Source organism: Bombus terrestris, chromosome 3, assembly GCF_910591885.1.
Source record: "Bombus terrestris chromosome 3, iyBomTerr1.2, whole genome shotgun sequence".
Classification (NCBI taxonomy): Eukaryota; Metazoa; Arthropoda; class Insecta; order Hymenoptera; family Apidae; genus Bombus; species Bombus terrestris.
Window position 1 is genome coordinate 17,633,178 of NC_063271.1, and position 14,338 is coordinate 17,647,515.

The window sequence follows — 14,338 nt, forward strand, 5'->3', positions numbered from 1 at the left end:
AAACACGGAGAAACGATATATATTGATTATATATATATATATATATATATATACACATTCATTATACATATATATATATATATATATATATATGTGTGTGTTTGTGTGTTTGTGTGTGTGTGTATACGTATAAAGCCGATATAGAGAACGCGCGAGGGACCTACGAGAAAATACATGCGTTTCGGATCGAGATGAAAGTAGAGAATAGACCGAAAGGAAAGATAAAGGAACAGGAAGAGAAATCTGTCACGTCGTGATCAGCCGGAGAGCGAGAGAGACTCCCGGATATATTCATCATGCATATACACGCATACACACGCATTACATATAAATAGATGCATATATACGTATGACGTTCGTCGCGATACGCATCCGTCGACGTGTTATTCAGTTCCGATTTTCATCTTCCTCGTCTCGTTCTTTTTTATTTGTTTCATTTTTCATTCCTCCATTCTTCTTCGTTGAATTCCGAATTTCTATTCGTCATTTGATATCGATCTCGATTCGTTTATCCCAATGTCGATACATCGATCTCGCACCATCCAGTTTAGACTCAAAGTCTTCATAGTTAATCGGTAGATGAATACTCGATGATAAACGAAATTTCTCGCGAGATAGTCTATTGCTTCGTTGCTCATCGCGAATTTTTCGCGATATTTCATCCTCGATTCATCCCTTATTCAGAGCGTTACTCTCACTCTCTCTTTGTCTCTCTCTCGCAAGCGAGCAAGCGAACACGCTTCGGTCCACCACAACAACGCACGCTTCTTCGCCTCATCCGCTTCTTTCTAACAATAAGCCGATCTTTATTCCCTCATCAACGGTACACGTGTTTCATCCACTGCACGTGCGCGACCGTGCGCATTCGTTGTGTTGTTTCGAATAGCCTCTTATTCTTTCTCTCTCTTTCTTCGTTCTTTCTGCACACTTCTTCGCTTCTTTTGCCCGTGTTTCACCCTCTCTGCTCGAACAACCTACTCTCTATCGCTTCTTCTCCTCTCTTTCATTCTTGATCCAGTGACGTCGATTCGTCCCAGAAGATCATCGTTGCGAACCTCCTGTCTTGCCTTCGTCTCTAGTCGGCCTCGCAGTACCGGAATCTCCTGGGATCCCTACGAGATTTAAGTATCTCTAAGAACGATCGATTCCATGACGGCAGAAAGTTTTGGTTTAACCTTCGTTTAATTTTTGTTTCATGGTATTCGAGTTGCAAACGCCTACCGTTTCCTCTTTTACACGCTTTGGGAACACATGTGGTGCGTGTTCGCGCCTGAAACGCACGTTCGAAATTCATAAGTGACACATCGAAAGGATTCTCGTATTCGAGTTTCTAGCACCTTCGACCGAAAGAACCGGCAAAACACTCGTAACCGCCGTTGTTTTTCGATTCGTGCGCCAAACGCGATTTCTTTTTAGAAATCTGTCTGCCATCGCCAAACGAAACGCGAAATAGTCCATAACGTGGGATTGTCGTCTTTAAGACTGGATTGGCGAAGATCTATCGAAACGTGATTGATAACCAGATTGAGCACTTTTAACGCGTAAACGATCAACGGATTAGATGCTCGGTATGTAACTGGTTCTTACTGAATTTTCCTCTGGCTGATTGACGAATGTGCCTAACGACAGTTTTAGATAGCTGCCGGACGTCTGTTTAACTGTCTGAAGCTGGCTATACCAAGTTGCTCAGATTCTTCGGGTTTCCTCAGTGGGGATTTATCGATTTTCACGACGAAAATAAAGTAGACTGTCTTTCGTAGTCGAACCGTGGTGAACCATTTCTTAAAATTTTGTAGAAAGATATTTGCAACTTTGAAATTATAGAATACCTCACCTAAGCCGTGGTACCTAATCGACGAATTGTCTGATAATTGTTTCCTGACCATTTTTACGAAATCCGACAAATCTTATCGCCTTAGATCGTCGCGTGTTTCAGAATTAAATTCTTCTGATCTAAATCGATTCTCTTCTCTTTCATGACAATCGAATATCGACCAAAGGTTCGACTCGAGTGGCTCGATCCAGAAAAACCCGAAGAACTTCCAAACGTACCGCTGCCGCTAAATATAAGCCACGGCATTTCGTTATTTTAAGAAACATCATCGGGTCGTTCGGTGTATCAGGCAATTCTCTTCCCGTTTCAAAGGCGACGCGTTCGGGTGGAATCGCTGGATTAGAATAGCAGGTCGGACTAATAACTGTTTCTTCTTCTTCTTCTTCTTTCCTTTCTCTTGATCTTGTTTCCGCGCGTCGATTTTCGCGTTCACGAACTTTTTTGATTCTGTAACACTTCGCTAACGGTGCCGCATATGCACGCGAAAGGACGCAGTACGCGTGCGTAATATTCGACACGCGCGTCACGACGCAACGCAGCCCGTTTCTGACCGAGACGCGGTTATAAATAAAACGCGCGTCGTGACCGCGGCACCGCATTACGCTCGGGCCTCTTTCGCGTCGGTATAACAACGTGTCAATGAAAATAGAGACAGCCTGTCTACCTCCGTGTGGAAATCGAGCTCGTTGCACGAATACGTACACCCCTTTCACATCGACGCGCCGCGACGTCGAAAAACATGTTTAGCGCATGACAGTGTCTAGAGTTTTGGTTCATAGGGAAATAAAGGAAATTAAACGGGACATGTTGCTTCTAAGTTAATTGACTATTTGGCAACCAATTTAGCATTATTATTATATAATTGAAAGTACAGATGTTTGATAATAAAATTTTGATAATTTAAATTGATTTGATAAAAAGTAAAAATTATAGAGCTACTGAAACAAGTTAATGTTTTATTCTAGTTAATGATCAATTATATATGTCATTATGAGTTTGATTATCTAGATTGGATTTGAAATTTGAATTGGTTAACATTTTCAATATTTAAACAAACTATCAGAAGGTAATCATTGGTTTGATAATTAATTAAATATTTTCTTTTGGTACTCTTATTATGATTCGCTGCAAACGTATTTTTAAACGTTCAAATTTTACTTGAAATTTTGACCCCATAATAATATAATAACATTACAATCAAAGTTTCAAAGGTCCACCAACGATCGGATATCGAATGTCAATTCTTTTCCTATTGACCAACGAAACATACGGTTTGTAATTGCGCTAATCAGATCGATCGCTCGGTAATCGCGTTAAGTGCGACATCGTAAGCGCTTTAATTATTGGAATTTCCTAGCGTGTGAATTTTGACTATGCAACATATCGTTAACCAGTTTGATCGCCTGTTTCAAGTTTTCCACACATATACCAAGTGACTTAAGAAGATAAAATTCGTCAATTTGTTTATATTATCTTTTAATCGTTTACACATTTTATCCTCTATTTGAATTGATCTCGTACTTGGTACTTAAAAATCATCAGTTACACGATTTATTAATGCTTAAAATGGAAACTATGCAATATTTTAAAGTAGATAGATTTTATCAATGATTCATAGTATCTGATTCATAGTAATATTTGCGAGTTATATTAGGGAACAAAATTTTGAACGATAAAACAGATCTCGTTTTACTCTTACCCATTTATATGCTTTGTTAATTCTCTGTTTCCTAAATTTTCCATAATTTCCTAGAATTTTGGGTTGACTTTTGTCTATATACAGTTACTCAAAGATTTCCAACAAATAGAACCAACGGACTCGAGTTTTGCAGTCAGATATATATACTTGCTCACCTAACGGCGATTAACCGAATTGATCTCGTTATCTAGCAATAATTCGAGGCTGTCGTGCACGGTTGGCGGTCTTGTCTCGCGCTACACCGACTGTACCCGATAACGAGTCAATTATCGATCGAACCTTATCGTAACCAAAGCTCGCTGATACTCGATGAGTATGCCGAAGAATGTATAGCTGCCGTTAATTTTCAGATTTCCAAGAAGATACAAATTCATCTATACTAGATTCTTTTACGAAATTTTATCATCTCAGAAAAGCTAATTTCTATTAACATTCTATCGTATCCTTTAAAGAATCATATTGCTTTTGATGATAGTCTTAAAAAAGGATCCGATAGATCGATAGGAAGGGGTTTGTATCGTATAGAATTTCTTTTTCAAACCTCATTGGATTTTTCATAGGTCGTGCGTTCGCACAGATCTTCGCATATCCCGACTGCGACAAATTCGTTTAGTTAATTGACTGGAACGATCATCGCGATCGATCGCGACTGGTGTTCGCTTAGAAGAGGAGATCTCGTGCACCCCCTTTGCTCTTTCCGTGTCGTGGGACGTTGGTGCGGGACGTTGGTGCGGGACGTTGGTGCGGGACGTTGGTGCGGGACGTTGGTGCGGGACGTTGCCGCGGTTCGTTACCACCGCGAATATCAGGCCAGCTGTCTATGCTTTTATTATAAAACAGGCCCGTTGGCGAATGGTGCACGCGACTGAGCCACATGTAAATCGGAGTTCCAAATTACAAGAGGGAAAGCATTGGAACGATGTCACCGGAAAGTTACTATCGAATAATTTCAGTTTTTATACTGTATAATTTATTTCTCCAACTATTCGCCAGAGATCATGTCAGTTTTAGAAGAGAAAGGAAATTTAGCATGAATTTTCGCAATCAAAGAGAATTTTATATAATAGTCTAATGAATTATTAAATACAATAAGCTGTACGCAAGGCAAATCGTACCCAGCAATAAACGTAAAAAACAAATAAAATTTCAAACGAAGGAAAATTTATTTCTGCAGCTTTTTTGTTTCTTAAAATGTCGATTGTGACCAACGAAACGCAAAGTATCGAGTAGATACCACTAGTCATCGTGACAAAGTAAACCGTTGAAAAGGCTCACGTTCGCGTCGCTTTCGCCGTCAAGGGACACGTGCCATGAGCCATTTTACTTCCCTGCAGCGAACGTAAACGAGGAAGAATCGTGCACGGTTTCAGCAGTTGCAGGATAAGTTCTTGGAACAAATAATCGGCAAACTCGTCGTGTAAACGTACGCACGAGAATAGTAGCTCGGTGGCCGAAGACGGCAGGCTTGATGTTGAACTGTGATGACCGCGAATCGCTGGCGGAAAGTACTCGAAAGCGTCGTGATTCTGTCGTGTGTTGGCGTGCCGGTGCACAAACCAGACTGACGGATAGCAGTAATCGAGGAAAGACGATCGAGAAGAAGAAACAGTTTCGCTAGACAGTTGTCCATTGTCTTGAGTTTTTTATCTCGTGAGCTGCCTCGTCGCAAACAGCACGCACTTTCCAGCCGAATCATTAATCCACAGAGAGGGATGAAGCGCAAGCTGGAAGATAGTTAACGATCGTGCAATGATGTCGAGCGTTGATTCACAGCGCAGGATCGTTTGTTTCCTGTAGAAGTAGAACAATGGATCACGAGGATCGAACTCAAGTTCGTTGACGTGGTCGACCGATAGAAAGAATCCCGTAAATGGACCAACAGCCTGGCGGTCTACGCTAATAGAGAAGAGTGAACGATAACCAATATGTAACAGAGCGACTCTCCTGCAGAACCAGTCGAACGACTCGGTGGTATCGGAACCCCGCAGCCAGGTTCCAACAAGGTGTGAAGCACGTATCGTACACGTATACGTATATATCGAAAGTCAATCCGGGAGTTCGTTAGCGCGAAGTAAAGCGACTAGCTGGGCGGGGAATACCAACAGGAAGAGGTGAGCACACCCGGAGAGTGAGCGGTCTATGACGTTACCGGTGACTGTCTACGTCACGTTAACGGTAACGGTAATCCTCGTACACAACACGCACGCGACCTAGTCGCAACGCAGCAGCGCGGAATAAAGCAAGTGGAGAGTGGCTAGCGAGCGAGCGCCTCGAGCAATTTAAAAGTGAAACTGTGACGATCCACCGGCACTCCGGCGCGGCGTTTCTCCTTTCTCCTATTTGCTCCGTCCCTATTTCTCACTGCCTGCTTCATCTTCCGTTCCTTTCTCATCTTCCGTTTTTTGACCAACGCGCGACTATCTTTTTTTTCTCCGCTTCTCTCTCTCTCTCTCTCTCTCACTCTCTCTCTCTCTCTCTCTCTCCCCCTCTCTCACTTGTATTCCTCGTCGTGTCGCCGCCCGTTTCTGCGTTCCTCTTCTCTTCGTTTCTCGGCCCCCTTCCCGTCCGCCCCTGGTTGTCTCGTGATTGTGACACGGAAGGGAACGCGCGGCGCGCAGTGAAAGTGATCGACATTACGATTTTCCTGGCTAGCGAACCCCCTGGGCTTGGTTTACTCGACGACAGGTCCGATACTACAAGGCAGATAATCCGTGACGGAGAATGACACGCAGGTGCGACGAGTTGGGGAGTAGCTGAAGGCGGCCGCGATCGCGACCGGCCCGGTGTCGTCCACGCTCGTACTTCCGGAACACCGCACAGTTGGGGAAAAGAGGCTACGCTAACACCTGCCGCTCACGTTGATGGCCGATCATCGACGAGCCAAAAATGTAAGTTGCACCATGTACGCCATATGCCGTTAATATCGATTCTCGGCATCGATCCCTTCGATTTTTCAGAACTTTCTCGATCGATGAAGTAAAAATATCGGTACCCTGTTCTTTTCTTGGAAGAAGCTTTCAAAAGCAATCAGGCGTTTGTGGGATCGATCGTCGTTTTTTATTAACTCTCTGTAATGCCTTCCGAGTTGCAGATTACTTACATACATAACTATATGTCTACGTTCTTTGAAACTTTTTATTTGTCTATTATTGTGTTATTTCGTATATTGTTAGGAATTGAGACAATTATTAATAGGAACAATTTACCAGTATCTATTGGTAACTTTATCAGATTTCGTTAGCAATACTAGTTATACTGTTACGTTACAAATTATATGATCATCTATTTTATCGATTATGTATGGATTAGATTATCTGGTAAATCATAGTCCATCAAAACCTGCGAACGCATAATTTCCAAGTATCCAGAATAAAACGCTTTAATATATTTGAAACTTAACAGGGGTTGATATGTGTAAAAATTCGTTCGTTCGATACCAACAATATCATTATCTGAGAAACGCGAAGAAAGAGTGTTCGCGAGTCTAATGTACCGTTGCTAGTTACAGAATGGAACTTTACTCTTGCGGTAGAAAGGAAAGGAAACAGATAGAAACGACCTCTAAGCTTGCGGATCGAGTTTCACTGCTTCACTGTCTCTTACCGCGACTCGTTCTCATTTTCGCGTGCTCGAGAGCGTTTCCCTTCCTCCGTGAAAGAAAAGGAATCCGCGATTTACTCTACGTGAAGTCATTGTCTGCGCGCGAGTAGATTCCTCCGGCAATTTGTTCTCATCGACTACCGCTAGTTTCATTCACGGCATATTAAAATACACATTCTAGGATTTCTGATAAATATATCTACGAGTCAGCAGAGATAATTTTACACATTGGGAAGGTCTTAACATTCTTCTTAGGATCTTAACCTGTATCTTTTCAATTTTATACAGTTTACTCCGGTCCTTGATACATAATTTTATAACTTTAACGTGCGGATTGTGATCGCCTTAACGAATTAATTTAGTTCGGAGTAATAATTATAATTATTATTACTAATAATTATTATCAGTCAATAATAATTATTAGTAAGTATTCAAAAAATTAATAGCATTTATTCAAAAAATTGAATAATCATGTATTCGACTCGAAATAACTCTCAAGTGCTGCAATCTATAAATTTTGATATACACGCATCGGAATTTGAAAATGTAGGGCGACGAAGGAAAACGAAATTCCGCTCGTTCGAAATTCGGCGATCCCCTCCGAAATCCGGTGCAACGAGTACAAAAGCGAATGGACTTGACCGGATTGGAAGATAAAATATATGCTTGGCCGAAATTCTTCAGTAAAACATCGCAGACATTCATCTGGTTACATTTCTATGCGACTCCCGTTTCGTCTTGAAAAGGGTGTCGCGCGCGAAATGGAACGAAAAGATGTCGCGAAGTGGAATGTTCATCAAGCGTTATTCATTTTCCAAGTAAAATGACACCTCTGCTTCTCAGACAGAGAGGATTTTCTTTTTGCAAGACTACACATTACATTCAAATGTTTTTATTTAACTTGACAGACGTTGCAAATTCCGTATCAAATTATGAAATTATTTTCATTTATTAGTTCCAACCGAATATCTGAAACTCAATGGACCATCCAGTGATTAGTGTTAACCACTTCCTTTTAAATTGCTCGAGAAAATACTCCAGGTGTAAATGCTTTGGACTAGAATGATCACTTTCTTCTTCCAAAAGAGAGGGCTATGGGGAGAGAAATTCTGAAAAAAGGAAAAAAATTACGAGAAGAGAAATTCTGTGATAGAAAGAGAATGGTGAGAAGGGAAGGAAGGAGAGAAAGAAACGATGATATCAATAGGGAAAGAGAGATTGCGTATCGAGTGGAAACGTTCGTTGCACCGGAAGGGTGAGCGCTGGTTAATTTTGTATCGACAGAAACCTATGGTTTGTGCTCGCAGAAATGCCTATGCCTACAGAAATGTAGGTTAATTCGCGCTCGATGGGAATCGACCTACGGAGGAATCGCGACATGGGTCAGGTTAACGAATGGGGTAGGTTAGGAACGTGCGAATCTCGGTGCACGTGGCGCGCCATATCCGTACCTGTCCCGCTTTTCTCTCTTCGTCTCTCTTTCTTTCGTTTTCTTTTCCCCATACACCTCACTCTTTTTCACCTTATACGCGAAAACGATCATTTATTCTATTAATAATACAAGGAATACTTTCATCCCATAATTGAAATATTTTTTTACTGATTGAATATATTTTATACATTAAATATTTTATACATTAACACTTAAAATTAATATGAAAATATACATACTTGTGAAATATAAATATGGCAAGCAAATAAAAAATCACGGGAATTTCGAAACATTTTTTTAACAATCTATAAATAAAGCACGTACGTACAGTTTTATGTATTTTATAGTTCTACATATATGTAAGATCAGCTACGATATTCCTGCTTTCTTTAGAAACTAAGAAATATAATTATTAATTTTCAAATGAAAAATACCTGTATATAACCGCATATCATGAATCAGAAAAAGCCATCTCAAATTAATATTAATCTAAAATATTAACAATTCTAATTTATCTGGAAAAGATAGTTTTAATTCTTTAATAAATCCTCTGGTATTTTAATGCTGCCAAAATATACATTTTACATTTCATGATCATGATCAACGGTCAATGGTATCTCCCTTCTTTAGTTATTACACTTCACTTGCTATAGCAAACATTTATCTGTAAACCTGCGTTTAGCATAAAACAAATGTGTTTTTTCTTGTAGACAGATTGCAAACTTCTCCTTAATTTTTCTTCGAATATTTCTAATATAAAAATTCAAATTTTCGCGAGAAAAATGAAATACTTTCTCGACAATAATAGACGCATCGGTGAATTAAATTCTGTTGAGAGAATTGGTGACCATAAGAAATTCAAGTTTCTACTAAATAAGTCGATTAAAACATTTAAATTGTATATATGTATATAGTGTACATAATAACATTTAAATTGTTCCCAAGAAACATTCGTTTTCAGATATCCGTAAAATTATTCACGCTTGTCCATGAACGTATGTTAATAATTTTAATTACCGGGAAATACTAGAAATAGTTTGCGAACGCAATCGAATCAAACGGATAAAATTATTTCGATCGATGAAAAGGATTCCATCGCCTTTGAAATCCAGTTTAATTTTTATTGGATTCGCGTGTTCGTTATTTCCACCAGCGGAAAGATATTTCTTTTGCTCTGAAACTGTACGAAGAATAAAGAAAATATAAATTTTCGATATTTAAGTCATGTTCATTTTAAATAGTGCTAAAATAACGTTAAACTCACATTTTAAAACTAAATTCAAATTCTGAGTTATGCTGAAACTTCTAGTATCTGAATTAATTCCTTCATCTATTACCATTATTGCCAAAAAATATTTCGTTCATTTTATAATCCAGTTTAGTCGCATTTATAATAAAAACAAAAGTAAAGTTTAAGTAAATTTCAATTACAGTTAACCAGCTGCAGAGTATAACTCACAATTTACAGTCTCAAGATACTCTTTCAATTACTTTACTTAAATCCTAAGTCCTACGCTTTACATTTAATAAAAATGTTAAATTCCAAGAGCGCGAGTTTCAAAATCCACTACGTCGAACGATATAGCACGAACTCACTCGAAAACTTACATCAAAAACCCATTTTACAATTTGAACGTCCCCAAACGTCTCCTATTTTATTCACCTTAAACTCAAGAAAACACTCGTGGCTACAAAATGCGCCACGATAGAGTTAACTTGTGGTTATGTTCATTCGCGATATTTTGTGATTGTAATGTTTACAGGCTATCAGTACGGACCGTTCTTGTCTTTGATATCGACTAATATTGGAAAGTGTTTCTCTACGTTTGTTCGTCGGTGAATGGTAACAGCAGGGACCATTTATCTCGTTTCCGGTCTCACCACGAGTATTTCAGTATATTAAACAGATGCATCCCGCATATCTTTATCATAATTGTCCTCCGTCAACCGACGATCGACAATGACCACGGGCCAGAATGTAAGAGTTTGAATGCTTAAAGATTCGCTGAATGCAAACGTCGAATTTGACGTCATGGGACATGTGAAGCTTGTACCAGAAGAAGAGTTAGACGACTTATAATTATGAAGTAGGGGTGGATAAAGATAGATAGATGGAATTAATTAACCTCGTAGGATCAGAATTTTGTTTCCTTGAATTGACTCGAACAACGTGTTTGAATTCGATTAAATCTTATAGGGACAACTGAAGGTACAGAGTACTATAAAAATCGTTTGTGTGGAGATCGGTGATTTTGTACGATACATTTCAAGATTACGTAATTTCACACCATGTTCGTGATATAAATACAACGGTAAACGTGGTTGATAGCATAGTTACCTTGGTATTTTAATTAGAAGGTAAAGATATGTACTTGAATGTAAATTCTGAATAACTTCCGAAAAGGCAACTAAATCGTGATAAATTGCAACTAAAAAATTAATGACAAATTCTTACGACAGAGCTTTTCTTACGCCCGTTTCTCTTTGAATTCTCATCACAATAGCGACCTGAAAGCGACAGTCACGCGTATTTTTAATAAACGTGTTTTTCCCCACATTGTTTCATTGGGCTATCGATAGAAACTGTCAAATTTTTGGGCGTCATCGTATTTCATACATATACAACAGTTATAGCCAGTTTGTATACAACTTCCTTAGTTCGCGTTGTTCATTGTGACAACAATTAGTTCGGGCGGCTTGTGTTTTCATTCGTCGGCCAATGGAATAGATTTCTTTCGGTTGTTTCACTCGGAACTTCAGAACAGACATATCGCAACGATTATTCGGCCCCTTTTTTAACGTTTCCGCTTCTTTCTTTCTTTTCATGCATGATTATTTGATAATATACCTGGTCGTACTCGTAATGATTCATACGCGCGACAGCGATATTTCCTTCGATAGTTGGTCGGCTACCCAACTTGATTTACAATCTCATTGTATTTGTCACGGACCACGGGTACATCTGTCTCGCTCGTGCATGCAAGGTGTTCCGGATGTATTGGCTCATAGAGGCGTCTTCTACTCGTGTATTTCGTCAGAGAAAAATGGAATGAGACGAAGATGTAATCGAAAGGTTGTTCTTGCCATGCATGATGAGTTATTATGTGTCTACATAGGTTGACATCATTAATTCTCTAAGGTTTTATTAATCGTTTGTAACTTGTAAGTTACATTCCTATGCAACTATAATTTTTATATGTTACTTACTGACCACTATAGCCTCTTAATAAATTAATACAGCTCTATATCGATAAATAATCTGTTTATAATTTATAGTAACTACTTATTACAGTAATCTATAGATTTCAAATTAAAATAAAGATCGTAATCTATCTTTCGTGCAATATGTACTTGTAGGGAGTTAAATCTTTCTATTAAATTATATTAACAAATATATTATTCAACTATTAATGCGTTAAAGAATAAAAGATATTGACATACATAAGCAATTAAACGAAACGTTCGCATGGAACAGAATCTCGCAGTAACGATGATGCAACTAAAAATTGAAGCGAAAGATGTCGAAGTCGATCGATCGATGGAACGAATGAACGAATGATTGTTCGGCGGACGATTGTCGAGAATAGGACATCCATAGCCATAGTCACGACGCTTGCACGGCTATCGAAATAAGTAACGATACTTCGTGAGCTGTGCCCTATCCATCGAACACGAACCGACCGTCCGTCCGTCCCGCATTCCCCTTGTCGATCAATTGAGCGTACTATACTGTGCTAAACTGCCTTTGAAATTCCATCATCGAAAACAGCGAGCTCTCTGCTACGGTGAAATTGCCAGATTCCCTGTCATAAAACCGATACGTCTACCGGTCGTTCGTCAATGTGCGTCGAGGAGAACAGGCTCGAAACCAACACGTCTGGATTTCGTTTTCACGTCGACGCGAGGGATCGTTTTTCTAGGTCCGCGTGCGTGAGCCTGCAATGGAAAAAGACCGCCCTTCTGTCTCCTTCGCCCCCTGTGTCACGGCACGGCATGCGGCATAGCCTCGCGTGGTGTACACCACGCCACACCACGCCACACCACGCCACGCCACGCCGCACCACGCCACGCCGCACCACGCCACGCCGCACCACGCCACGCCACTCCTCTCTTCCTCGTCGCGCAGTTACAAAACTCACGCATAATCGTAACTCGCGCATTTCCGCGGTTTTCAGGAGCGACCGGACAGCAGCAGCCGACTTGTGTACGCTGTATACATAATGGGCGGCTAGCACAAGAGATGGAAAGCTCCCGGAGAAGCTTGGAGAAAGAGACGCGGCAAAACGGTGATCGAAGCAGATCGAGCGGGGTAGACGGCCACGTTGGAGACAGAGAAAGAGAAAACGCGGAGAACGATAGAGCGTTGAGATGTGCAGACGAGCCGTAGGGAATAGGGAGGGGACACAGAAAGAGAAGGACAAGGCGCAATGTGTACGGTCGCGGGGCGCTACTCATAGGATCGGTGTGTGTCGCGCTGGAGGCCGGCCGAGGTCGACGGCCTCTAGCTCGGCCGTTTCCGCCTCCGATCGGCCATCCTCGGCACTAGGTCAGTGATGGAGTCACTGGCCGCCCCGAGCGTCGAGGCAATGACACCGAGCACGCCGTTGCTGCCACCACTGCCACCAGTGCCACCGAACAACCCCCACTTTACCGCCTGGCGCTCTCCCACCTCGACCACGCGCTCGTTATCCCTTCCTGCTCTGGTGGACTATTCCTCGCCGAACACCCGCGGTCGACACGACCGCGCGAGTAGCGCCCCCGCACTGACAGTGTTCTTGCGACGCGCCTCTCGTCCTCTCTCTGATCAAGACCGCATATGTAATCGGCTTACTTGCACACGGCTACGCCATTGCCTTCGTGCCTCGACGAAAACAAACCCTCACACAGCATGCTACTACATAGCGGTTCGGCTCATCTTCCGATTTCCAAGGGAAATCACGATGACTCGTTTGCTACAGGAAAAGAATGACGGAACAGCATGGATTGTTGACAATGATGACGAGCTTGTTATTTCGAGCTGCCAAGGGATGGCGAATAGTGTCATAGGATACGATACCGGGTGATTTTATGAACCGATGTAGGCTGTTACTTGGGTCGCTTTGTTGAATGTGGGTAAAGGTGGATAGATGGTATATCGAAAGGGATGGAGAAAGTTTGTTTTGAGTAATGGATGTTGGTAATGAGAGAAAATAGGTTTTAGGGGTCGGTTTTTGTGTCGCGACTTTCTGAATTAATTTTATAGAAGATAATTTCAAATTGCAAACTCTTTTTTAGCTCTTGATCAAGCGAAGTACATAGGTACGTTCCTTTATCTGTGTAATAAATATTTTGTAGGGAAGAAACGTACAAATTCTCACGATATTAACATATTTTATTTGTAGCATGAATATAATATTCCGCATTAACGTCTATTCCAACTATCTTCTCTTAAAATGGTGAAAAATTCCCGTAAAAAATGGTATATCACGCAGGTTCGTGAAAGAAAGTTACTCGTCATCAAGTGATACGTTTCCTTCCCTCTGATCACTCTTTTAATGAAAGGCCGTTTATTTCGAACGGTATGCAGATTCGTCGGCTACAAGGTCACCATTATTGCTACAATTAATTTTAATCGGGTGAATGGATCGCTGCCGTCAGATAAAGCGCTGTAACAGGGAACATGTTAATATATACATATTACATTTCCCAATTCCTTTTGTTCTGTCATGATTTAATTCATAATTTTCGTTTAGGACGAAAAAACATGGCTATCGCGACAATTCAAAAAAAGCAG

At 40.7% G+C, this 14,338-nt stretch overlaps 1 protein-coding gene across 1 annotated transcript in view; it reads left to right on the plus strand.

Annotated features, from left to right (window-relative positions):
* The first annotated feature begins 2,888 nt into the window (after positions 1-2,888).
* Positions 2,889-14,338, plus strand: part of LOC100643387 (hormone receptor 4) — a 150,673-nt gene continuing 139,223 nt past the window's right edge. The window contains exon 1 of the mRNA XM_048404130.1: positions 2,889-6,421. The gene's annotated coding sequence lies outside the window, so the exon portion shown is untranslated. The remainder of the gene's footprint in view (positions 6,422-14,338) is intronic.